The sequence below is a fragment of the Rhinichthys klamathensis genome, unplaced genomic scaffold (genome assembly GCF_029890125.1).
Source record: "Rhinichthys klamathensis goyatoka isolate OS25496 unplaced genomic scaffold, OSU_Roscu_1.1 h1tg000149l_1, whole genome shotgun sequence".
NCBI classification, from domain to species: Eukaryota; Metazoa; Chordata; class Actinopteri; order Cypriniformes; family Leuciscidae; genus Rhinichthys; species Rhinichthys klamathensis.
In genome coordinates, this window is record NW_026606684.1 from 1,668,991 (window position 1) to 1,696,233 (window position 27,243).

Genomic DNA, 27,243 nt, shown 5'->3' on the forward strand with positions numbered 1-27,243 from the left:
ATAAGCGCTGCGTCATAAAAACTGAGTTTAGATAGTTTTCAAGTGCAAGGTTGGACTTTTATATTACACACAAGTTTACTTCATTTGACTGTCAGTTACTAGTTCTGTCAGTCGAGTCAAATGTGTTATTTGCGATGATGAAATGTGATGAGTGTGTGTGTGTATGTTAACTTGCTTGTGAACTCCGAATCTCTGTTGATCTTATTTAAGATGTCTTGAGCAACGTTGATGCGTTGATGTAGCCTACACTAATCAGCGTTTGATCGTGTTTGTCCCAGGTATGTTTTATATTAAGATTTGTCATGTTCTGTGTAGAGTTATGTTAGCTAAATTGAGTGTTAGCCCTAACTCACGTGTCGGCACACGTGCTCGCACGTGCTGATCTGTGTAACTGCGCCATTTTAGGTGGCCGTTCTTCTCTTTCTGTATTCCATTTATACAAAATGATGGTTACTTAAAGTTTATAGTTTCTCTGTATTTGTGAATTGATGAGAAATGAGAACAGAGGCAGTGATTTATACTTTATTTCTTTAATGTATGTTTTATTTTGAGTTTTATTCCACTATACGATCACTTTGTAAAATGTATATTGAGCAGAGTCTCATATCTCTCGCTGCTGATGTCTTGAGCAACGTTGATGCGTTGATGTAGCCTACACTAATCAGCGTTTGATCGTGTTTGTCCCAGTTTTGTCTGTCCCAGGCCCAGTAAAGTGAATTCTTGAGTGACCATCCACCTGCTTCCAGTGTGATTGCATGCGCACAAACACACACAGTCACATTGGTGCCGTGACCCGTTGTTTCTTCAATCAAGATGGCTCCTGAAGCGGCCGAGGGTTCATCTTAGAGCTTGCGCTGGAGTCAGGTGGACACAATTTTGCTCAGGAACGTTTTTTTTTTCGTAAAGAAAAGAAATAAAAGAGACTTGTTTTATTTTTATTTTTTTTAGTGACTGCACTTAAGCAATTTGCAACATTTGCTAAGGACAATTTGCTATTCAGTAAACAGCGAATTCTGAGTTTTTGATTTATTGTATTAATTTTTTTTTTTTTACAAGTAGGCCTACTGTTATTCATCATGAGTGGTTTTGATAACTGTCACACTCCAGTCTGTGGTAGTAAAGGTAGAGGATGGGGTTTATTGAAAGTTCCAAGGTCTTTACAGTTCAGTGGGCCTGATGCACAGAGTGATGCTCATGTAATCATAGACAGTCACACTTCCAGTTCAGATCCATTAGTTTTTGAGGGCCCATCCACAAGTTATGAATCTGATGCTTCAAGACAGCAACAGTTTTCGTCTACTCCATACCCTAATGCACAGCCGCCAAATGTAATCACTGCAATGACTGACATAATCAGCCAGGTTGGTCAGCAAATTGCTGATAGCATAGTCAACAGACTAAGCCCAACACATAAAATTGACTCACATTCAGTTGATAATTCCTAAAAAAATGCAACTGGAGATGGTGCAGCTTCACAAATGATGGACCTGATGCGAAGCCAGTTGTCCTTTTCCAAAAATGTGAGAGAACCTCCTAGCTTCAGGGGAGAAGTTTCTGATGCTGTTGACTTAAATGAGTGGATAGATATCATGAGAGACTATATTAAACGCAATAACTTGAGAAAAGAGCATCAAGCGGAGGAGATTATGGTCCATCTAAGAGGCAAAGCAAGAGATGTGGTCAAGTTTGGCATAAGAAACTGTGACATTGACATTGTGCATAACCCTGATGCAATCTTTAGTATTCTCAGGAAACACTTCGAAGCTGCTCCTTGCTCTCCTCTCCCACTGGCTGACTTTTATACCACTTTACCCAGACCAGATGAGGATGCCTTCGAGTACTGGATCAGGCTAAACCGTGCAGTTGACATCGCTGCTGAGCGCTTGAAGGAACAGGGTAAAGTACTGGATTGTCCAGGAACAGAGGTAACCCGCATGTTCATCAGACACTGTCCGTGTAAAGAGCTTGCCATCACCTTTCGATCTAAAACAATTGGCGCATGGTCTGTGCGAGAAGTTAAAGATATTTTGAATGAATATCACTCTGATTCCAGTCTTGTATCTGCAGTAAGAAATGCAGCACCCACTAAAATTCCTGTGAACAGAACTGAGGTGGAACTGTCATCTGCAGCACTTCCAGCTTCTTCTGATGTCCAGCAGTCCAGGTCTCTGGAAGCGTCTGCATTAGAGCGAGTCATGAGCTTATTGGAAAAAGTCCTGTTAAAAGAGTCTGTCAGCAAAGAGCCAATTTCACGTGTGAAGCCCAAAGTAAGCCTGCCTCGAGTAAAAGGCCTCAATAACCTGCCATGCACTGTCTGTTCGAGCCCTGATCATTCTGGCCTCAAGCATTGTCTTGAGAAAAAGTTGTGCTTCCAGTGTCACTCTCCTGACCACTCCCGCTTTGTCTGTCCTGAGAGAGTGAAGTCTCCGTCTTCTCAAGGGCTGGGAAACTAGAAGATCTGCACTTAAGGGAGGACCGTGTAGATCGTGAGTTTATTCCTCCAAATCAGTGTTGTATGAATGACCCAACCTCAGTTTATAGTCTTTCTAGTTCTGTTGAGCCTGCAGGGAGAACTATAATTTTTCAGAACACGCACAGAGTACAGCGAATTGATAGTCTGTTTTACACAGCAGCGACACTATGGGGCGACCTTGAACTGAAAGCTATGATTGAGAGTGGTTCCATGGCATGCACGATGAGTGAAGCTGCTGAACGTCTCTTGTTGCAGCACAAGCCAAATTTACAAAAGTTCCCTGCCAGTGATGTTGTCATAATTGGGTGTGGCGGACAGCGTGTTACCCCGAAAGTGATGTATGAACTTGAGCTCTCAGTTTATGCCTGCAAGATGGTAGTCCCAGTTTTAGTAGTTCCAGGCCAAACTGACGATTTGATCCTGGGCAGCAATGCTATCAAGTGGCTGATTCAAAAAATGAAAGAGACAGACGGATACTGGAGACTTGTGTCCGGGCCAGTTAACTCTGATGACGTTGAATGTCACCAATTCCTCTCTCTACTTTCAAATGTTGAACGATGGAAAGGTGAAGACATGCCTGATAGAGTGGGGACCGCTAAGTTGAAGGAGAAAATAACTCCTTCAAATAGAACCGCACCATGAACATCTCGCTTGGGCTCAGCTTCCTGAGTCAACATCTGTTTCTGTGGGGAGCACAGTCATTGTTGAGCCAACCCTCTGTAAATGCGGTCCAAGGAACGTGATCATAGGGAGAGTCATCACACCTATGTGGGGCAGTAGATGGGTGCCGTTCAAAATAATGAACCCTACAGACAAAGTAATCATTCTCAAGAGAAACACAAAGATTGTGGATGTTTTTACTTGTATTGCTGTGGAAGAGTTGTCTACAGCCGAGTCCCTGAAGAGTAACGTTCAGTGTGCTGCGAGTCCTGTAAGTCATGTGCAGACCGGTGATGAAAGGAGAAACATGCTGGATAAATTGGAACTGCAGGATCTGGATCTGGATGCTTGTGAAGTGTCAGAGGAGTGGAAGGATAGACTCCTGAATCTCATTGAGAAGTATGAGTCAACCTTTTCACGTGGAAAAATGGACTGTGGGGAAGCCACTGACTTTGTCCACAAAATCCACTTGGTGGACGAGAAGCCCTTTCGACTCGATCGACGTGTAGCCCCCAGCCACTATGATAAGCTGCGCACTGCCTTGAATGAGATGGAAGTTAAAGGCATTATAAGGAAGTCTCAGAGTGAATATGCATCTCCGCTAGTTTTAGTGTGGAAAAAGAACGGTGACCTTCGTATTTGTACAGATTTCAGATGGCTGAATGCGAAGACAGTGAAGGACGCTCACCCACTCCCACATCAAGCGGATGCACTCGCAGCTTTGGGAGGCAACGTTTTCTTTTCGACCATGGACTTGACTTCTGGCTTTTATAATGTACCTTTGTTTGAAGAGCATAAGAAGTACACTGCCTTTTCCTCTCCTTTCGGCCTTCATGAGTACAATCGTCTACCTCAGGGTTTGACCAACAGTCCAGCAACCTTTATGAGGATGATGATGTCCATTTTCAGGGATAAAAATTTCACAAGCCTTCTCTGCTACTTGGACGATCTGATGGTTTTTGCTCCAAGTGAGCAAGTAGCTCTTGACCGACTGGAACTGGTCTTCTCTCGTCTGTCCAAGCACAACTTAAAGCTAGCGCCAAAGAAGTGCATGTTCCTCAGGAGATCTGTCAGATTCTTGGGACACATTGTCACTGGGAATGGTGTCCAGACTGACCCAGAAAAGGTGAAGGTGATTAGTGACATTCAGACTACTGACCTCATGGAAGCGGATGGCGTAACTCCTTCTCAGAAGAAGATTCGTTCTTTCCTGGGTATGATCTTGTATTATCAGCATTTCATTATAGACTGTTCTGCTAAGGCAAAACCTCTTTTCAGTCTTCTATCAGATCGGTCACAGAAAAGAACTCAGAGGAAGTGTGGTCGGATGAGGAAGCCACTCAGTGTCGTGAAGCTTTCACCCGAGGATTGGACTAGTGAGTGTTGTACTGCTCTTGAGACTCTAAAGCAAGACCTACTGCACAGTGTAACTCTAGCACACCCAGATTTCAGTCATCCCTTTATTCTCTCTGTTGATGCTTCATTTGATGGCATAGGAGCTGTGTTATCTCAGGTGCCCCCTGGTGAGAAAATTGCACGTCCGGTTGCTTTTGCCAGCAAAACACTCTCCAAGTCTCAGATAAACTACCCAGCACATCGACTCGAATTCCTGGCTTTAAAGTGGGCCGTTTGTGAGAAGTTTAGCCACTGGCTAAAAGGGAGACATTTCACTGCATGGTCTGATAATAATCCTTTGACCTATATTCTAACCAAACCCAGACTGGATGCGTGTGAACAGCGATGGGTGGCGAAGCTCGCTGCATTCGATTTTGACCTGAAGTATGTGCCAGGCACAAAGAACATTGTTGCAGATGCCTTGAGCAGAGAACCCTTTGTCAAGTCTTGTGTTAGCCATCGTCTGTTGAAAGAACCATACGTTTCTCTCTTGGATGAGGTGAATGGTGTTGTTACTGGAACCGTGCAGGATGCCTTTCGTGTCACTAACAACTGTCAGAATGTGCAGTCTAGCAGTGATGACGAAACTGAGAACGAGATGCAGGATGACGTAAATGACTCATGTCCAGGATCCATTAATGCTGCTGAAGTTTCTGCTTTTCTGGGTGCTCACTGCGATGGTGGAGTTAGTCCGTTGCCCGTGTCAAGTCCAAAGTCACTCCAGCTCCCTGATGAAGATCCATCTGTTGCAATCCCGTTTTCCAGACTTGCAAATCTCCAAGAACAGGACAACATAGTCAGTAGAGTCATCAACTATGTTCTGAGACATAAACGTCCTTCAAAGAGTGAGAAAGCAAAGGAGCCTATCCCTGTGAAAAATCTTTTGAAGCACTGGAAGAAGCTAAAGATCCGTAATCATGTGCTGTACAGAGTAAAGAAAGATCGACTGATAAATAAGAAACTCTTCCAATACGTTGTACCAGATTCTCTAAAGCGTGACGTTCTCTGTGGTGTTCATGACTCAGCTGGACATCAGGGTGGTGCAAGAACTCTCTCTCTAGCAGCTGAAAGGTTCTTTTGGCCAGGAATGAGTAAAGACATCAAGCTCTATGTGGAGAACTGCCAGAGGTGTGTTGTTGGAAAAACTCCTGAGCCAAATGCTCGTGCGCCCCTTTAACATATTCACACCTTTGAGCCTATGGAGCTGGTATGTATAGACTTTTGGAGTGCTGAACAGACTTCAGGGAAGGTCGTTGATGTCCTAGTAGTGACAGATAATTTTTCTAAGATGGCACACGCCTTCCCCTGTCACAACCAGTAAGCTAAACAAGTTGCCCATCGCCTTTGGAATGACCTCTTCTGCATTTATGGATTTCCAAAGAGAATACATTCGGACCAGGGTGCAAATTTTGAAAGTAAAATCATTAAGAACTTGCTTGAGATGGCTGGTGTAAAAAAATCGCACACCACACCGTACCACCCTATGGGTAACGGTCAAGCAGAACGTTTCAATAGGACTTTGGGTAACATGATAAGAGCTCTCCCAGTGAAATCCAAGGCGAGGTGGCCACAGCTTCTGAGAACATTAACCTTCAGTTACAATTGTACTGTGCATGAAACAACCGGGTTCGCCCCTTTTTATCTTATGTTTGGGCGTATCCCGAGGCTGCCTATCGACATCATGTTTCAGCATGTCCTTTGCGATGAGAAGTTGGTCAGCCACCATGAGTTTGTCACTGCACTGAGAAGAGATCTGAGCGCAGCTAGAGAAATTGCCCGGAAACACAGTCTCAAAGAGCAGAACCGTCATGCCATTCTTTACAATCGGAAGGTCAGAGGTTTACCCTTAGCAGTGGGAGATAGAGTTTTGCTGGCTAACCGTGGAGAGAAAGGCAAAAGGAAAGTCGCGGACAAGTGGGACTCTGTTTTGTATGAGGTTCAATCAGTGAGACCAGAGATTAATGTGTACGGGATTAAGGATGTTCAGACTGGCAAAGAAAAAGTAGTGCACAGAAATCTGTTGCTGCCAGTTAATTTCTTATCCTTGGATGATGGTGAAGAAGAATCAGTTCGATCAGATTCCACTGGTGCTACCCGTGGCAGTTCTCTTGACTCTGCTCTGATGAATGATCCTGATCCTGTTTCAAAGACATCAGAATGGTTATTGCAGATGGATGGAACACGTGCTAGTGACGACATGCAGGATGGCAGTTGTGGTGAAGTTTCAGACATTCCTGATGAGATGACTCCTGAGTGCCCTGGCACTGATCAGTACAGTCCAGAACCTGAGCATGTTCCTCAACCTGCTGAGAGTACAGAGAGTTTACATGCAACCAAGCCAAATGAGTACCCCAGTTGTTTGCCAGAACCTGACAACAGACTTGCCCCTGTCATTTGCAAACAACCCACAAGCACACAAGGCCACATCACTACTCGATTAGGGAGATCAGTTAACCCTCTGGGGTCTGAGGTGTTTTCGGGGTCCTTGAGATGTTTTGGCATGCTCTGACATTTGTGCTTTTTTCAGTTGCTTATAAACATATTAATGGCACAGGTGAAATTACACTCTATATAGCACACACAGGGCTACCATAATATGTGAGCAACATGTATGTACATGTTTGTATTTTTGAGAGAATATTGTTTATGCGTGGTTTATGTGTGTGTGTATATATTTATTTATTTATATATATATTGTCCTTGCATTCTTTCTTGTGTGACACCCCTGAATGAAAGGCTCATTAGTATATATATATATATACATATATATATATATATATATATATATATACAAACAATCAAAATATAAATGAAAGCCAAAAGCACATTTTTAGTCACACCTTTTAGCCATCCACATACCATTTTTAGCCATCCACCGCGGTAAAAATAAACCAGTCTCATTTCAAAGTCGTACGCGAAATGACCGCCAGGTGTCGCAAAGGGACATTTAGCAAAACGTAAGTGGGGCTAATGTCTATTAACAGTAGCCTAAGGATGAAATACTACAAGTTATGGTAATTTCCAAATAAGCCTATACAAATTGTTGGTCATACAGATAAGATATAATCTTTTAAAACTGTAAAAGGCTAAAGTAGGCCTACACTCACAGGCTAAAGACAAAACGTTTTCTCGCTCATGTGAGAATCAAACGTTTGGATATTTCTCAGTAACAAAATTCATAGCCGAGCGGTAGAACTTACGGTTCATCATCAAGATGACACAGGTTCAAATCCCGCACATACATGGTCTGCTGTAAATTTTATATTTATTATTGCAGAGAGATTTGTCTAGCTCTAAAACTCTGTTACACCATACAGTTTTTTTTTATATAGGCTATATATATATATATATATATTTTTTTTTATTCCAGGCTCTCACGCCACACCCCCGATTTCTCACGCTGAAGTGTCAACCCGGTCGGTCAAATTCCTGAAAGATATAGTTTATCTATAGATCTACCTGTTGAGCCACTCGTGATCGACTAGTTATACCGCGAATTAGTTAAAATATCCCGTAATCTATCTTGAGCGAGCGTGCATGCAAGACAGATATTGTGCTCCAAACCGTGCGCGCGCATGGCAGAGAGGTCTGTTCCCTACAACCTAGAGTTTTTAAAAACATGGTTTTAAGTAAAGTGTGATTTGCCAGGGGGGACTGGGATTTCCTTCTGGTCTAAACATCCCTACTTCTGCTGAATTATTTTAATCCCCACACCCCTCCCTCCACAGCTAATCAATGCTATAGGCTACTTCACCAATATCAAATATATAAAATAGAGATATTCAACAGGCATGTTTAAACGACAAACAATACAATCAAAGCCAGCGTTTCAGTTGTTCATTAGTTCCAGTGGCCTTAATGCATGCACGGCTTTTCAAAATTTCACAAAGCGTGTTGAGATTATTTTGAATGAAATATTGAAGTTTATAATTAAGTGTTTTGGCACACCACGCCGAGTGGCCCTATGCATTTTTCTAAAGTCGGGTTTTATTCTGGCATCGTGAGTTAGTGTTCGACAAACGCGGCGGCGCGTTCATTTAGATTAATTTATTTATCTCATTATTACAGCTAAAATAACTTAATAGGCGACTCCGTAATTTTTTGGTCATACAGATAAGAGTAGAGTAGCTTACATCGTTCAAAACTGTAAACTTGTATTCATATTAGGCTAACGACAAAAACAGTTTATCTGTCGTCTCTGTCTCCGGGAACTGCGCGTCACAAAAATGAACCGAAAGCCACTTCAGCTCAGTCACGATAAGAAATCGGCTATGTCTAAAGCCTTTAAATGTCTAAATTTAGGCTAATAAATGTTATCTGATTATGTAGGCTAATCCATATGAAAACGAGAGGTACAGAGGATCTACTCAAACATGCGCTTCCCAATGAGAAAATGACAAGACAAGGGTGAATATCTCGCTCTAATTAAATGTAGGCTAAATCGCCCTGAATTAAAATGTAAAAACATAATAATGTATTTGTCGAAATGTTGCGATATTGTTTCATTTAAGTTCATATTTATTCTATAAATGTTATTTAATTTAGCAGCATTACCACGAAGCACCGTGTTTCGATATTTATTTGAATACAAAATAAAATAAAAACTTAATTCACAAATTGCATGCCTGGTTGTAAGGATCCAAAGATCCCTGTAGACTTTAATATTGAGTTGAACATTTTGTTCATGACAACAAATTAACAAGCGTTTTTTCAGATTATATTTAGTTTTGCTTGGAAAAAAGCTGCCCCAAACCAGTTTTATTTCATTAATTATTGAAATAATGAAATATTTAGTAATAAACTTTTATGACAGAAATATCACTAGGCTACATGTAACTTAAATCATTTAATTCCTTCATTATCAACACTGTCTAGAATAGCGATTTAAGTGTGAATTGCGACTTCTCTTTGTGTTAAGTCAGCCTCAGACTCCGATAGCCTGTGGGGGGGTTGGAGGGACATTTGCTGGACAAAGGTGTTAATGTTCCTCTTTCATATGGAGAGTGTCGGATAGCCAGCCTGATGAGCAGGCAAAATTATTGTAAGGATAAATCTGTGTCCAAATGTAGGCCCCATATCTTATTAAATTATAAATATTGTAGTTTATTTATTGTAGCCTATTTTAAGTTTTTTTTTCACACAAAATTTCAATTGAAGTTATTGTAAGGTGAATTCAACAAGGCATGCTGTGTCTTTGAAGCAACAATTAAAGGCTAAATAATTATCATGCATTGATCATATCATGCATGCGCAGCGAGGGAGACTAAATAAATTTGTTAAAAAGAGTTCCAGCGCGAGAGAGGCAAAGAAAAACGCATGTTTTTAATTTAATTATGTTTCTTTGGACAGTTTTCGTTTTGTACTGTTTTAATTGTTTAATTTAGCTGTAATTTCTTTGGCAATACAAATTTAAAATGTCGCAATAATAAGATTAGCCTAGTGTTTCTTATTTTGCATCGCAAAAGAAATAAACTCTAAACCCGATGCAACCCTGTTTTAAATAAAAAAAACTGTCCCGACACTTTATTTAAACCTTGAAATGTTCGAACTTGGTTTCAAACTTAAGTAATTTTAGTGTTCTTTTACATTACACAATAATTTAGCAGACTAAAGACGAGCTTCTTCATTTTCATTTTCTGATGCAATCGGCTGACAATCTTCCTTCATCAGTTTTTGTCGTTTGTGCAGCGGCTGCGGTTCTACAGGAATGTAGCAAATTTATGTTGTAATGATAATTAAACAAAACTCTTGACTTTAAATAAGTAAACAGTTATAAACAGTTAGCTATTTAAGCATCAAGGTGGTAAAATATAAACTCTGTAGGGCAACATCGATTAACAACATGTATGCTACATTGAGATTCGATCTCGGGTCGTTTGAAGCTCCCCGAAAGCTCGTGTTGTTGCGTTAACCACTGAGCTATCGTCTGTACGCTGTTTAAGTTGCAAAGCCTCATTTATGTTTTTATTGCAATGTTTTATGTTGAAATGTTTTCATTATTTATTCAATTACATTTCAGTAGCCTAATTTCAGTATTGTGATTATGAATTATTTTAACCACGTTTCACTTGTTGAATTCATCTGCTACCAGCTTTCAATCGCTCTGAATCAGCGCGGTGCGGCAGCAGATTACGCATTAGAGAGGATAAACCGGAATAAACGAACACTTTTCACAGTCTATGATTGTAGCGCCTCTTAGCGGTAAAAGGCAGCAAATACACCACACATTTTACCACCGCGGTGGAACGGCTGATGTGGGCATTGTCATGGCTTGCCGACATTTGCGTTTGAATAGCGTGCGTCCTCCGTGGGCGTGTCAGATTAACGCGTAATGAAGTGTAATGAGCTGGGGAAAAAATACTGACAGCACTCTCTTTTCATACAGATTGCATAAACTGAGAATATTTGTTTTTTTATATAAATTACTTCATTTAAAAGAAGAGAATTCAAGCTTTATAAAGAAAAATCTCTCGTGCCTGTATGACAAGTAATCGCGGAGTTACAGTTAATCTTAGGACGCGTTTCAGAATGGACTTCACTGACAGAGAGAACGCAGAACTCGCATCATGTTTGTTTTTCTTTATTTGGTGAAAAGCACAACACTTTGTTTTTATTGTGAGTATCCACAAAAAAAATAGAAACTTAACAGGATCGATTGATGTATAACATTTGCCTGTATGACAAAAATCGACTGAGTTATTTGAGTCTCTTTTGAACTGATAAGAAAAAAAGCGAGCAGATCACGCCGGCGTGATTGCAGACCCCAGAGGGTTACGCCCCCTAACAGACTTATTTGTGAAATTGATGGTCAGAAAATTGTGGAAAGGGATTCACATAGTGATGCACAAGTTATTTTTCAAGGAACTAACTTTGTTGTTGGGTTGATAAGGAACATTTTTGTTTAAAGTGATGATTGAATGATGATTCTAATCTAAGAGTGAACTGTTTAGAGAATGACTTTGAAGTGAGTTTTTCTTGACTTTGAGAAGTTTGTTGTTTCCATCAAAAGATATTTGAAGAGCAGAGATACATTTGTAATCACTAGGAGCGTGTAGACTGCACCTCCTATAGTCTGTGTTAAGTGTGGAACCTGGTACCATTCCATTCTTACACACTTCCTGGGGAAGAGATAAATTCTGACATACTTTGTGAAGCTCTTTTACTCACACCTGCTTTTTTGTGCAATCTCTACTGTATGTTTAGTTTGTTACATATGCTGGTTCTAGCCCAATTTAGCAGAATTTAGGGGGGTGTATGTAACGGAGTTTAAATAATGCTGTTAAATTCATGCATTAATTGGGAAAACTCGACATTGGCTGTTGCGTCACTTGCATTTGTGTGCGTGACATTGTGGGCGGAGCTACGTCACCACCAGCAGAGTCTCATATCTCTCGCTGCTGGTAAGTCGCATCAATAAGCGCTGCGTCATAAAAACTGAGTTTAGATAGTTTTCAAGTGCAAGGTTGGACTTTTATATTACACACAAATTTACTTCATTTGACTGTCAGTTACTAGTTCTGTCAGTCGAGTCAAATGTGTTATTTGCGATGATGAAATGTGATGAGTGTGTGTGTGTATGTTAACTTGCTTGTGAACTCCGAATCTCTGTTGATCTCATTTAAGATGTCTTGAGCAACGTTGATGCGTTGATGTAGCCTACACTAATCAGCGTTTGATCGTGTTTGTCCCAGGTATGTTTTATATTAAGATTTGTCATGTTCTGTGTAGAGTTATGTTAGCTAAATTGAGTGTTAGCCCTAACTCACGTGTCGGCACACGTGCTCGCACGTGCTGATCTGTGTAACTGCGCCATTTTAGGTGGCCGTTCTTCTCTTTCTGTATTCCATTTATACAAAATGATGGTTACTTAAAGTTTATAGTTTCTCTGTATTTGTGAATTGATGAGAAATGAGAACAGAGGCAGTGATTTATACTTTATTTCTTTAATGTATGTTTTATTTTGAGTTTTATTCCACTATACGATCACTTTGTAAAATGTATATTGAGCAGAGTCTCATATCTCTCGCTGCTGATGTCTTGAGCAACGTTGATGCGTTGATGTAGCCTACACTAATCAGCGTTTGATCGTGTTTGTCCCAGTTTTGTCTGTCCCAGGCCCAGTAAAGTGAATTCTTGAGTGACCATCCACCTGCTTCCAGTGTGATTGCATGCGCACAAACACACACAGTCACATATATATATATATATATATATATATATATATATATATATATGCCTATATAATACAAAATTGGTTCACAGTTCCAATTATTTATTTATTTTTTCAAATTGTGCTTGCAAATTGTATAATATCAAATGTAAACATTTCTAGTAATTGTGCAGTTAATTCTCATACTGTTTTTACAGAAAGTTTGGGAATATATCCCAAATGTGTCACTAATAAAACACAATACAAATAATTTAAAGAGGAGGCTTATATTGAGCTTTTAAGATTTACCTGATTTATTTATATGTAGCCTACATATACTTTTGCTATTTTAATAAAAAGGTTACAATTACAACAACAATAAAATTTTTAACTATATTTCAAATGTAATCTTTCTTTGTATATACTAAAGTATACATTTTATCATACATATTTCACAGTTGCGGATTAATTAGTTTGAATATAGCCTACAATCGAACAAACACTATAATAACATCTTAGCAAACAAGCTTATTTGATGTGGCAGTATTTTACAGTAAAAACGACATCTTGTCTTTCATATGTAACATATCGTTTTTATGATTAGGACATAGAAATGTTAATTTGCAGTTTAATACGTTGCTTATACAAAAATATTTTATTTCAACATATTTCAGTCGATTTTCTCAGTATTGGAATATAGTTAGGTAAAAGCTGTTCATTCATTCACACACAAAAATGCGATTCATATTCAAACAGTCTTTTTGTTTACAGACACTATTCCATATCGCGATTAGAACAAAGCACTTGAAAATAAAGAATGTACCTATTCCTCAGCTGGATCCGACTTGCTCCTCCAAATGAAACTACCTGCACTTCTGAGGTAATTTTTTCCAGGATTATTTTTAAGATAGTATTATTCCTCACAGCGTCGTAAATATGAGTCTCTTTCGGTGGGTTATCCAGCTGATGTGGGCGTGGATCGCCTCAGAGCGTTTGTGTTTGAATAGAGCGTGCGCTCCGTGGGCGTGGTCAAATTAACTTTAATGAGCTGAGACGAGAACGACTATCATCTCTCTCTTTTCGTACAGATTACATTAAATGAGAAAATTTGTTTTTTATATAAATTACTTCATTTAAAAGATAATTCAGGCTTCATGCCTGTGTGCCTGTATACCTGTTTGACTGAGTATTTGCAGAGTTAGTTCATTTTTCGGACGCGTTTCAGACTGGACTTCACTGACAGAGAGAACGCAGAACGCGCATCATGTTTATTTTTCTTTATTAGGCGAAAAGCACAACACTTTGTTTTTATTGTGAGATGAGCCGATCATCGTTTACTGTGGGCGTGGAGGAGAAGGAGCTCCGTGAGCCCGCAGTATTCCCTCAGCCTGTCCTTCTCGTTACGTCAGCCTTTAAGCTTGCCAACACGTCGGTCTATGGGCGTCCAGGACTGATGTCCACCGTGGCACAGCCGCCGCTGATGTCAGTGCGGAGGGCCAAGGAGACCGTCCAGCCAGAGACCGTCCAGCCAGAGCTTCACGTCAGCCAGGTCCAGCCAGAGCTTCACATCAGCCACGTCCAGCCCGAGCCCGTCGCCTGCCCGCCAGAGCCTGAGCACACCGCACGCGAGTCCACTCAAAATACAGCGCTGGTTGTGATGTCTGCGGCGATTCTGTGTGTGGGGGCTACACCATCTCACCATCTTCCGGTTTCCGGTGAGAGTACGATTGGATCGATTGCTCCTGTCTGCCTCGCTGCCTGCTGTGTGTTTGTTTGCTTCGAGGCTGTAAGCTCCGCCTGAGCCTCGTATTTCTTTATGTTTTGAGCCATCATTTACTATCTAGTTGTTTATACTACTAAATACAGCTTACCCAACATCTCAGATTAACCTTACATCTCTAGCTTCCGTTATTGTTAACACAGCACGCTAGTAACTCGCTAACGTTAGCCTGCTAACGCGCCACCCGTGCGCTCATTTATATATTTATTTTCTCTCGCGCGCCCGCGCCTTTGAGTTCATGAAGTCCAGGTAAGTAAGAAATCAGTCAACAAACACGGTGAGTAATGTCTTCTTGTCCTGTTATTGTCACCTGTGTCACATGTCATATGTTTAGTATAGCCTTCTCCGATGGCAATATAGGATTTATATGTGATAAATGCAAGGAGACAGTCAGGCTGACGGAGAATATTTCAGAACTAGAGACACGCATCCAAACTTTAATTGAGGATGGTAAGAATGCTAGATCTTTAGATAGTGTTTTGGATGCGCCTAGCATAGTGAACTCTTTACATGATTCAGTTCCGGCTGAAGTAGAGCCCGTGCAGCAGGGCAGATGGGTTACTGTGAGAGATCACCGCTCTAGTCGCGGATCAAAGAACCACTCTTCCGTTCCGATTCCCATAACAAATCGATTTGCCCCACTCAGTGAAACACCCACTGAGAATTCTGTTGATTGTGCCCTGGTAATTGGTGATTCGATCACACGGAACGTGAAAATAGAGACACCAGCCACCATAGTCACATGTTTGCCGGGAGCCAGAGCGCCTGACATCAAAGCAAATTTAAAAGTGCTGGCTAATGCTAATCGTAAATTCTCTAAGATCATTATTCATGTCGGCACTAATGATGTTCGACTCCGCCAGTCGGAGATCACCAAAATTAATATTAAAGAGGTGTGTGAACTCGCAAGTACGATGTCAGGCACTGTAATTTGCTCTGGCCCCCTTCCTGTACGCAGGAGTGATGAGATAGTTAGCCGATTGGCCTCACTGAATGGTTGGCTGTCGAAGTGGTGTCCGCAGAATAATATAAAATTCATAGACAATTGGAAAAGTTTTTGGGGCAAGCCTGATCTGTTGAAAAGAGATGGTATCCATCCCTCCTGGGCTGGTGCTGCTCTTCTCTCTAGTAATTTGGCTCATAGTCTTAGAGCTAAAACATGACAATCTGGGGCTCAGGTCAGGAAGCAGACAGACTGGCTAAACCGACCGTCTGCTAGCGGCCTCACGTCACCAAGGTCAGATAAATCCCATCACATAGAGCCTCTTTCACCTAGATATCATCATATAGAGACTGTGTCTGTTCCCCGAATTTGGAAATCCAAAAAACGTCAGGTTAAAAATGTAATTGATGTTCAACAAATAAAAAACAGATATAATACAGATGAGCAAATGATAAAGCTTGGGTTGCTGAATATTCGATCCCTTACTTCAAAATCTCTCATAGTTAATGATATGATTTCAGATTATAATCTTGATATGCTGTGTTTGACAGAAACCTGGCTAAAACCAAACGATTACATTATTTTAAATGAGTCAACCCCACAAGATTACAGTTATAAAAATGAACCTCGTCTGAAAGGCAAAGGGGGAGGTGTTGCTGTAATTTATAGTAATATTTTCAAAACCACTAAGAAATGTAGCTTTTGAAGTATTGGTGCTTAATGTAAAAATATATAGTGTAAACGATAAATCACATTTGAGAATTCTGCTGGCTACTGTGTACAGGCCACCAGGGCACCATAAAGATTTTATCAAAGAATTTGTGGACTTTCTATCAGATTTAGTATTGGCTGCAGATAAAGTACTAATTGTTGGTGATTTTAATATACATGTAGATAATGAAAAAGATGCTTTGGGATTGGCATTTAAAGACATTGTAAACTCAATTGGAGTTAGACAACACGTGTCAGGACCTACTCATTGTCGTAATCATACTCTAGATCTAATATTATCACATGGAATAGATGTTGATGCTGTTGAAATTCTGCAGCAGAGCGATGACATCTCAGATCATTATCTAGTCTCATGTAAATTACATTTAGCCAAGGCTGCAAAGCCGACTCCGTGTTATAAATACGTTAGACCTATAACTTCTGCCACTAAAGATTGCTTTATCAATTATCTTCCTAATCAGTTTCATCATCTCAGCATCCCAGATAGCTTAGAAGAACTCGATATTGCAACAGAAACGTTTAACTCTCTCTTTTCCAGCACTTTAGACGCAGTTGCTCCGTTGCGCTTAAAGAAGATTAAAGAAAATAGTCCAACGCCGTGGTACAGCGAGCACACTCAGGCCCTAAAGAGAGCAGCCAGAAAAATGGAGCGCAACTGGAAGAAAACTAAACTAGAGGTATTTCGGATTTCGTGGAAAGAGAGCTCAATTGCTTACAGAGAGGCTTTAAAAGCTGCTAGATCTGCTTATTTTTCAAACCTATTAGAAGAAAATAAACATAATCCTAGGTATTTATTTGAAACAGTGGCTAAACTAACGAAAAAGAAAGCTTCAAGCTCAGAAGTGTCAAAGCAACACGGCAGTGATGACTTTATGAACTTCTTCACTTATAAGTTTGATAATATCAGGGACAAAATTATAACTATGCAACCGTCTACCACAGTATCGCATCAGGAAGTGCATTGTAGTCTCCCTGAGGAAAAATTTGATTTATTTGTTGCTATAGGAGAGGAAGAATTCTGCAAACTCGTTAATTCATCTAAATCGACAACTTGTATGTTAGATCCTATACCGACTAAGCTACTGAAAGAGATGTTTCCAGAGGTCATATATCCTCTTCTTAACATCATTAATTCATCTTTGTCTCTAGGATACGTACCAAAAACCTTTAAACTGGCCATGATAAAACCGCTTGTTAAAAAACCACAGCTTGATCCTACAGAATTAGTCAATTACAGGCCGATCTCGAATCTGCCTTTTCTGTCAAAGATATTAGAAAAAGCAGTATCTTCACAACTATGTTCCTTTCTAGAAAGAAATGATATCTGCGAGGATTTTCAGTCCGGATTTAGACCGTACCATAGCACTGAGACCGCTCTCATTAGAGTCACAAATGATTTGCTCTTATCATCCGATCGTGGTTGTATCTCTCTATTAGTGTTACTCGATCTTAGTGCTGCATTTGACACCATTGACCACAACGTTCTTTTAAATAGACTAGAAAACTATGTTGGCATTAGTGGAATTGCATTAGCATGGTTTAAATCATACTTAACTGACCGTTATCAGTTTGTAGCAGTAAATGAAGAGATGTCTTATCGATCACAAGTTCAGTATGGCGTACCACAAGGCTCAGTACTAGGACCGCTGCTGTTCACTCTGTACATGCTACCATTAGGAGATATCATTAGGAAACATGGAGTTAGCTTTCACTGTTATGCCGATGATACTCAGCTGTATATTTCTTCACGCCCCGACGAAACTTACCAATTCACAAAATTAACGGAATACATAGCTGATATAAAAAATTGGATGACTAGTAATTTCCTACTACTAAATTCTGAAAAGACAGAGATTCTAATTATTGGACAAAAAACTTCCACACGTAATAACCCAGAATACTGTCTAACACTTAATGGCTGCTCTGTCAAGTCTTCGTCGTCGGTTAGGAACCTGGGTGTGCTATTTGATACCAACCTTTCTTTTGAAAGCCACGTGTCTAGTATCTGTAAAACTGCATTTTTCCATCTTAAAAATATATCTAAATTACGCCATATGCTCTCATTGGGAAATGCGGAACAATTAGTCCATGCGTTCATGACCTCAAGGCTAGATTATTGTAATGCCCTACTGGGTGGTTGCCCTGCACGCTTAATAAACAAACTACAGCTAGTTCAAAACGCCGCAGCTCGAGTTCTTACCAGAACCAGGAAATATGACCATATTAGCCCGGTTCTGTCAACACTGCATTGGCTCCCTATTAAACATCGTATACATTTTAAAATATTGTTGATTACCTACAAAGCACTAAATGGTTTAGCTCCGCAGTACTTGAGCGAGCTCTTAACACATTATAGTCCTTCACGTCTATTGCGATCTCAAAATTCCGGCCAGTTGATAATACCTAGAATATCTAAATCGACTGCTGGCGGTAGATCCTTTTCCTATTTAGCACCAAAACTTTGGAACAGTCTTCCTACCATTGTCCGGGAAGCAGACACACTCTGTCAGTTCAAAGCTAGACTAAAAACACATCTCTTTGACCTAGCATACACATAATACATTATAGACTTCTATAAATTCAATGTTAGGCTGCATAGATTAGGTCAGCCGGAACTGGGAACACTTCCCTTAAATCTTGATGTACTTGCTACATCATAAGAAGAATGGCATCTACGCTAATATTAGTGTCTTTGTTTATCCCGAGGTTTTCCCGCAGCCTGCCGGATCCAGGCCGTGTCCAGATCTGACGAAGGAGATTCGCCTGGACCCGATGACAATGCAGTGCTGAAGTATCCACTATCCTCTCCCTATGGAGGATCCCTTTCCCACTCTACAGATAAAGCGCTGTGAATTCCGGCTCGCGTACCCCGAAGTGATAAAATAAAACAAAATTCTGTATCAAAATTTATAGGCAAGAAAGTAGTTTGTTTAGGCTGGGTTGTATGAATTACAAACCTGCGCACATATTTTAAAAAGCACATAACTATAGAATTCTGAATGAGCATGTGAACGCCATCAGCGTTAATCACAGGTTCGCGTTTAAAGTCTGATCGTTTCGACGGGGGTGAGTCAATCAAGGTTAACTTTGGCTGGAAGTAACATTGTTCGGGAGCCGCTATAACGCCAAAACAATCTGTTACCTTAAATTATATGTTTATCTCTGTAAAGCTGCTTTGAAACAATTCATTGTTGAAAGCGCTATATAAATGAAGATGACTTGACTACGCTGTGCGCGCTTTGCTGCCGCTTCTCGCTTGAATTTTTTGTTTTTGTTTGTTTGTTTTCGCGTGACATCTTCTTCCTTGCCTTTGGATATCGCGCGGATACTGATGACTTTCCAACTCATACAGCTCTGTCTGTTGCTGTTTGCTGATCTTCGCGCTACCCCACTGTACCTTCTATGTAGGTGGCTGTGGATTACCACATCTCCTCCTGGTGTCGGCCGAATCCGTCCTGCACTGTCGCTGGAACATTATTGCTCTGCCGCTGCTGTATCAATCCGTGGATTAATGTTACAAACTTTGCTACAAACCTGCTCCTCCAGTTCTGTTTGTCACTGCCCGGCACGCCTGCTCTTCCCCTGCATGAGCTCTCTTCCTATCTCCCCTCACAGTAACTGCTACAGAGGTGAGTGTGTTTCTACCCGCTTGCCTCGTTGTTGTCCTCAATCTGTTCAGTGGTTGGCGTAATAAACTGCGCTGATTACATTGCGGACTGGGTTGTGTTGTGAGCCTGGTTGGCTAACATGTAGTATTAGCGTGGTGTTGCTGTGTCACTTGTGGTAACTTTACTGTGTCGATGTCATGTCTCCCGCTGGCAGCTGGATTAATGTCCTCGCAGCTCACCTTATGCTGTGCTTGTGTGTTTTTTGTAACTTGGAAATGGAGCCAGTTTACACCTCTGCTGCTCTCAAACTTTATCGCTGCCACGCCCCCCTAGAACCGGCGCTGTATAAACACTGCTGCTCGCTTGGAATTATTCCGCGTCCACGTTATGTTCATCGCTTCAAAAGACAACCGACTCTTTTTCTTTGGACATGATGCTCAAATCCCAACTGTTTACACGCCCGATCGTTGCCGACGATACCAGCCAAAGATCAGGGGAATTAACTTTGACAACCTTCGTTGCCCTCCTAGGCTGCCTCCTCCTGCCTCGTCATCATGTCAGAACTTTAACATTGGCCACCTAAATGCGCGCTCAATCACAAACAAAACGGCCCTAATTAATGATATCATTGTGGACAAAAAATGTGACTTGTTTTGTCTCTCAGAGACCTGGCAACAACCCAGTGATTGCATTAATTTAAACATGCTGACCCCCCCTGGCTACTGCTACTTATCCAAACCCAGATCTGTAGGGAGAGGGGGTGGGTTGGCTGTAGTCCACCGCTCAGATCTGACTGTTAATGAACTTAGGCCATTTGAAGTGACATCCTTTGAATATATTGCTGTGAAGGTTGTTTCTACCCCACCCCTTATACTATTGCTGATCTACCGCCCCCCTAAACCATCTGTACATTTTCTGTCTGAATTGAATGAACTTCTCACTATTATTTCATCTCTTTGTTCGGCTATGATTATGTTAGGGGATTTTAACATCCATGTGGATACAAATTGTTCTTACACCTCTGAGTTTAACTCTGTATTGAACTGTTTTAGTTTGACACAGCATGTTGATTTTCCAACTCACACTGATGGCCACACTTTGGATCTGCTCTGCTCTTCTGGTCTGAATGACATCTCGGTCTCTGGTTCCATCTCTGGTTTCTCTGACCATAAGCTCATTGAATGCCGCTTTCATATGATCACTCCTCCTCCTTCCTCACAGAAAACAGCTATTACAAGTCGTAACATTGGGTCAATAGACCACAGCATGTTTGCTGCCTCTATACAGGCCTCGCCACTGTTTGACCTTAACGAGCTCTCGCCCGCGGATGACTTGGTTGCTTTGTACAATGGCACCCTGACCAGCCTGCTTGATAGCTTAGCCCCAGTTAGGACTAGACTTGTACCAGCAAAATCGTACATGCCCCTGGTTCACCCCTGAGCTCAGGCAACTTAAGGCCGCTGGCCGACGTCTCGAACGGCTATATAAGAAAACTGGCCTTACAATTCACTCCATGCTTTACACCGAACATACTCAGACGTATAGGGATGCCCTCAATGCTGCCCGCTCAAACTATTATTCATCACTCATAACCTCCTCTATGTCCAGGCCTAAAACCCTGTTCAGGACCTTGGACAAACTCATTAAACCTCCTGTCACTGCCTGTCCTAAGACCCCTGAGCAGTGCCAGGCCTTCTTACACTTCTTTGATGACAAAATTAGCCAAATCTACCAATGCTTCAACCCAAATACAATCTCTCTCTCTTCTTCTCCTTCCTCTCTAGGCCCTCAGCTTTCCCATTTCACTGCTATAGACTCCCTCACTATCACTGACATTATAAATAAGTCTAACTCCTCATCGTGTCAGCTTGACCCTGCCCCCACCCCTCTACTTAAAGCTTGCATCACATCCTTATCTGAACCCATTGCATTGATTGTAAACACCTGCCTCAACTCTGGTGTTGTGCCTGCTGCCCTCAAGACTGCTGCAGTAACACCCATTCTCAAATAAACGGACTGCGACCCCACATCACTATGTAACTACCGCCCTATCTCCAACCTCCCCTTCCTGGCCAAGGTTTTGGAAAGAGTGGTGGCCTCACAACTACACACCTTTCTTAATCACCATGACCTGTACGAGCATTTTCAATCTGGTTTCCGTTCATGTCACAGTACAGAGACTGCCCTTCTGCGCATCGTTAACGACCTTCTACTGTCTGCTGACTCTGGTTCACTTAACATTCTCATCCTCCTTGACCTTAGTGCTGCCTTCGATACCATCAACCACAATGTTCTAATCACCCGTTTGTCTGCTATTGGTGTTTCTGGTACAGCCCTAAATTGGTTCCAGTCTTACCTCTCAAACAGAAAGCAGTTTGTGACGCTTGGTCCTCATCAGTCTTCCAAGTCCCTTGTCACCCGTGGTGTCCCCCAGGGTTCTGTACTTGGGCCCCTCCTCTTTCTCATATACATCCTCCCTATTGGCCCGATTATACGCAGCCACGGTCTTAAATTCCACTGTTATGCAGATGATATCCAACTCTATTTGACCACTCACTCTCCCTCTGATACACCACCTTGCTCCCTCATTGACTGCCTCTCTGACTTAAAATTATGGATGCAAAACAATTTTCTTAAACTCAATACAGATAAAACTGAAATTCTGCTGATTGGCCCTAAAAGCATCCTCTCTAAATCTCCCAGTCTCACTCTCAATATTGATGGTTCATCTGTCCATCCTACCCCTGTTGTCAAAAACCTTGGCATTTTGCTTGACTCCACCCTTAGCTTTGATCCTCATATCAAATCACTCACTAAGACTGCCTTCTTTCACCTCCGCAACATTGCTCGCCTCAAACCCTTCCTCTCTGTTAGTGATGCACACACCTTGGTTAACTGCTTCATTATGTCCCGTCTAGACTACTGCAACTCACCTTTCCTTGGTCTCCCTGTGAAATCACTTCAAAAGTTACAATACATTCAAAACTCGGCTGCCAGCTTCCTCACCCATACCAGGCGATCAGCACACATCACCCCTATTCTCTACCAACTCCACTGGCTACCAGTTCCGTCCCGGATCAAATACAAAGTACTATTACTCACCTTCAAAGCGCTCCATGACCTTGCTACCCCTTACATCCGCGACCTCCTGATCCCGTACACTCCCTCCCGCTCACTCAGATCTTCTGACCAAAATCTCTTGGCTTTCCCCCGTTCCAGACTTTCCACCCTGGGTGGCAGATCCTTCAGTGCCTTGGGCCCCAAACTCTGGAACAGCCTTCCACAACCTCTTGGGACCCTGGATGGGACTATGAAGGCCGCACCGCCATGGCCGCCCGAAGGGTCTTCACCACCGTGGCCGCCCGAAGGGTCTTCCGCCATGGCCAACCGAAGGGTCTTCACCGCCGTGGCCGCCCGAGGGGTCTTCACCGCCGTGGCCGCCCGAAGGGTCTTCACCGCCGTGGCCGCCCGAAGGGTCTTCTCCGCCATGGCCGCCCGAAGGGTCTTCTCCGCCATGGCCGCCCGAAGGGTCTTCACCGCCGTGGCCGCCCGAGGGGTCTTCACCGCCGTGGCCGCCCGAAGGGTCTTCTCCGCCTTGGCCGCCTGAAGGCTCTTCACCGCCGTGGCCGCCCGAGGGTTCTTCACCGCCGTGGCCGCCCGAAGGGTCTTCACCGCCGTGGCCGCCCGAGGGGTCTTCACCGCCGTGGCCGTCCGAAGGGTCTTCTCCGCCATGGCCGCCCGAAGGGTCTTCACCGCCGTGGCCGCCCGAGGGGTCTTCACCGCCGTGGCCGGCCGAGGGGTCTTCTCCACCGTGGACGCCCGAGGGCCCGACAGCTCCGCCCTGGACGCCCGAGGGTCCGACAGCTCCGCCCTGGACGCCCGAGGGTCTGACAGCTCCGCCCTGGACGCCCGAGGGCCCGACAGCTCCGCCCTGGACGCCCGAGGGTCCACAGCCTGCTCCGCCCTGGTCACGCCCACAGCCTGCTCCGCTGTGGCCTCACCCTCAGCCTGCTCCGTCGTGGACACGCCCACAGCCTGCTCCGCCCTGCCAGTCTGTTCGTCCTGCTCCGCCCACGTTCCATGGCCCAGGTCCGCCCATGTTCCACGGCCCATGCCCGTCATTGCAAGGCCCTGGTCCCGTTCCCTGCGCGGACCTGGCCCTCCATCCCTCCCCCGGGACCGCCTCCGCTCCACCACCCTCCCGAACTGTCTTGTTTTCTGTTTTGTTGGGCGTCGGGAGACGCCCATAGAGGGGGGGGCTATGTTGTGATGTCTGTCTGTGTTCCCCCCGTCTTTGTGCATTTGGTTCAGTCCTGTTCCCTGTTTTCCTGCTCCTCGTTGGTGTTCATGTATACCACGCCCCTTGTTATCTCGTTTAGCTCGTTTGTCCCTTGTATTTAAGCCCTGTGTTTCTGCCCTATCTTGGTGAGTTCTTGTTTTGATGTTGTAGTGTCGATCAGTATGCAGTTAGTTTGAGGTTTGTTATTTTGTTCCAGAGTCTTGTTCCTAGCCCGAGTCTTCGCCTAGTTTTGAGTTTATTTAATAAAAAGTGTGTGCTGCATTTGGACCCTGCCTCATCTCTGCTTTCAACTGCACTACATAACAATAATACTGAAGATATTGCTAATTACAGCAATACCTCCCCCTTTTCCTTTTAAACGAGCCTCATGTTTATAGTAGTAATCGTGCGGGGTGTACTCATTTAAAGTAATGTAATTGTCTGGTTTTACCCAAGTTTCTGTCATACACAGCACATCTAGGTTATAATCTGTAATCATATCATTAACAAAAAGTGCCTTTGAAAAAAGGGATCGAATATTCAGCGACCCGAGCTTTATCATTTGTTCATTTGCAATATATTTGTTTTTTATTTGTTGAAAATCAATCAAATTTTTACCCTTAAATGGGTTTGGGAGTTTTTTGTATTTTCTAGATTGGGGAACAGACACAGTCTCTATATGATGGTATCTAGGTGAAAGAGTCTCTATGTGATGGGATTTATCTGACCTCAGTGACATGAGACAGCTAGCAGACAGTCGATTTAGCCAATCTGTCTGCTTCCTGACCTGAGCCCCAGATTGTCATGTTTGAGCTCTAAGACTATGTGCCATATTACTAGAGAGAAGAGCAGCCCCATCCAAGGAGGGGTGGATACCATCTCTTTTCAACAGGTCAGGTCTGCCCCAAAAACTTTTCCAATTGTCTATGAATTCTACATTATTTTGCGGACACCACTTAGACAGCCATTGAGAGAGCACAGTCTACTAACTATCTCATCACTCCTTTGAACAGGAAGGGGGCCAGAGCAAATTACAGTGCCTGACATCGTACTTGCAAGTTCTCCAACTGGCGAAGTCGAATATCATTAGTGCCGACGTGAATAATAATCTTAGAGAATTTACGATTAGCATTAGCCAGCACTTTTAAATTTGCTTTGATGTCAGGCGCTCTGGCTCCCGGCAAATATGTGACTATGGTGGCTGGTGTCTCTATTTTCACGTTCCGTGTAATAGAATCGACAATAACTAGGGCTCATTCAATAGGATTCTCAGTGGGTGTTTCACTGAGTGGGGAGAACCGGTTTAACCCCCTGGGGTCGGCTATCGCGCCGGCGCGATAGGCAGACTTTTTTTCTTATCAGTGCAAAAGAGACTCAAAATACTCTGTTGATTTTAATCTTACATGTAAGTGTTATACATCAGTCGATCCTGTTTAGTGTATATTATTTTTCTGTATACTCACAATAAAAACAAAGTGTTGTGCTTTTTGTCAAATGAAGAAAAATAAACATGATGCGAGTTTTGCCTTCTCTCTGTCAGTGCAGTCCATTCTGAAACGCGTCCGAAAAATTAACTCTAACTCTGCAAATACTTGTCACACAGGCACGAGAGATTTTTCTTTATGAAGCTTGAATTCTCTTCTTTTCAATGAAGTAATTTATATAAAAAACAAATATTCTCAGTTTATGTAATCTGTATGAAAAGAGAGTGCTGTCAGAATTTTTTTCCCCAGCTCATTACACTTCATTACGCGTTAATCTGACACGCCCACGGAGGACGCGCTCTATTCAAACGCAAATGTAGAGGAAAGCCATGACAACGCCCACATCAGCTGTTCCACCGCGGCGGTAAAATGTGGGGTGTATTTGCTACCTTTTACCGCTAAGAGGCGCTACAATCATAGACTCTGAAAAGTGTTCGTTTATTCTCTCTAATGCGTAATCTGCTGCTCATTCAGAGCGATTGAAAGCTGGTAGCAGATGAATTCAACAAGTGAAACGTAGTTAAAATAATTCATTACCACAATACTGAAATTAGGCTGAAATACTGAAATGAAATTGAATAAATAATGAAAACATAAAACATTGCAATAAAAACATTTAGGCTACATCAATGAAGCTTTACAAAAGCATAAGACTTTAACTCTAACAGCGTACAAACGGTGGCTCAGTGATCAACGCATCAACACGAGCTTCAGGGAGCTTCAATCGACCCGAGATCGAATCTCAATGTGGCATACATGTTGTTAACCGATGTTGGCCAACAGCGTTTATATTTTACCTTCTTGATGCTTAAATAGCTAACTGTTTATAACTGTTTACTTATTTAAAGTCAAGAGTTTTGTTTAATTATCATTACAACATAAATTTGCTACATTCCAGTAGAACCGCAGCCGCTGCACAAAGGACACAAACTGATGAAGGAAGATTGTCAGCCGATTGCATCAGAAAATGAAAATGAAGAAGCTCGTCTTTAGTCTGCTAAATTATTGTGTAATGTAAAAGAACACTAAAATTACTTAAGTTTGAAACCAAGTTCGAACATTTCAAGGTTTAAATAAAGTGTTTTTTTTTATTTAAAACAGGGTTGCATCGGGTTTAGAGTTTATTTCTTTTGCGATGCAAAATAAGAAACACTAGGCTAATATTATTCTTGCAACATTTTACATTTGTATTGCCAAATAAATGACATTAAACAATTAAAACAGTAGGCCTACAAAACGAAAATTGTCCAAAGCAACATAATTAAATTAAAACATGCGTTTTTCTTTGCCTCTCTCGCGCTGAATCTCTTTTTAACAAGTTTATTTAGTCTCCCTCGCTCTCCATATGAAAGAGGAACATTAACACCTAGGCCTATTGTCCTTGCGCGCACGATACAGCACTGAACTGTCCCCCAACCCCCCACAGGCTATCGGAGTCTGAGGCTGATTTAACACAAAGAGAAGTCGTAATTCACACTTAAATCGCTATTCTAGACAGTGTTGATAATGAAGGAATTAAATGATTTAAGTTACATGTAGCCTAGTGAAATTTCTGTCATAAAAGTTTATTACTAAATATTTCATTATTTCAATAATTGATGAAATAAAACTGGTTTGGGCCAGCTTTTTCCAAGCAAAACTAAATATAATCTGAAAAAACGCATGTTCATTTGTTGTCATGAACAAAATGTTCAACTTAATATTAAATTCTACAGGGATCTTTGGATCCTTTCAACCAGG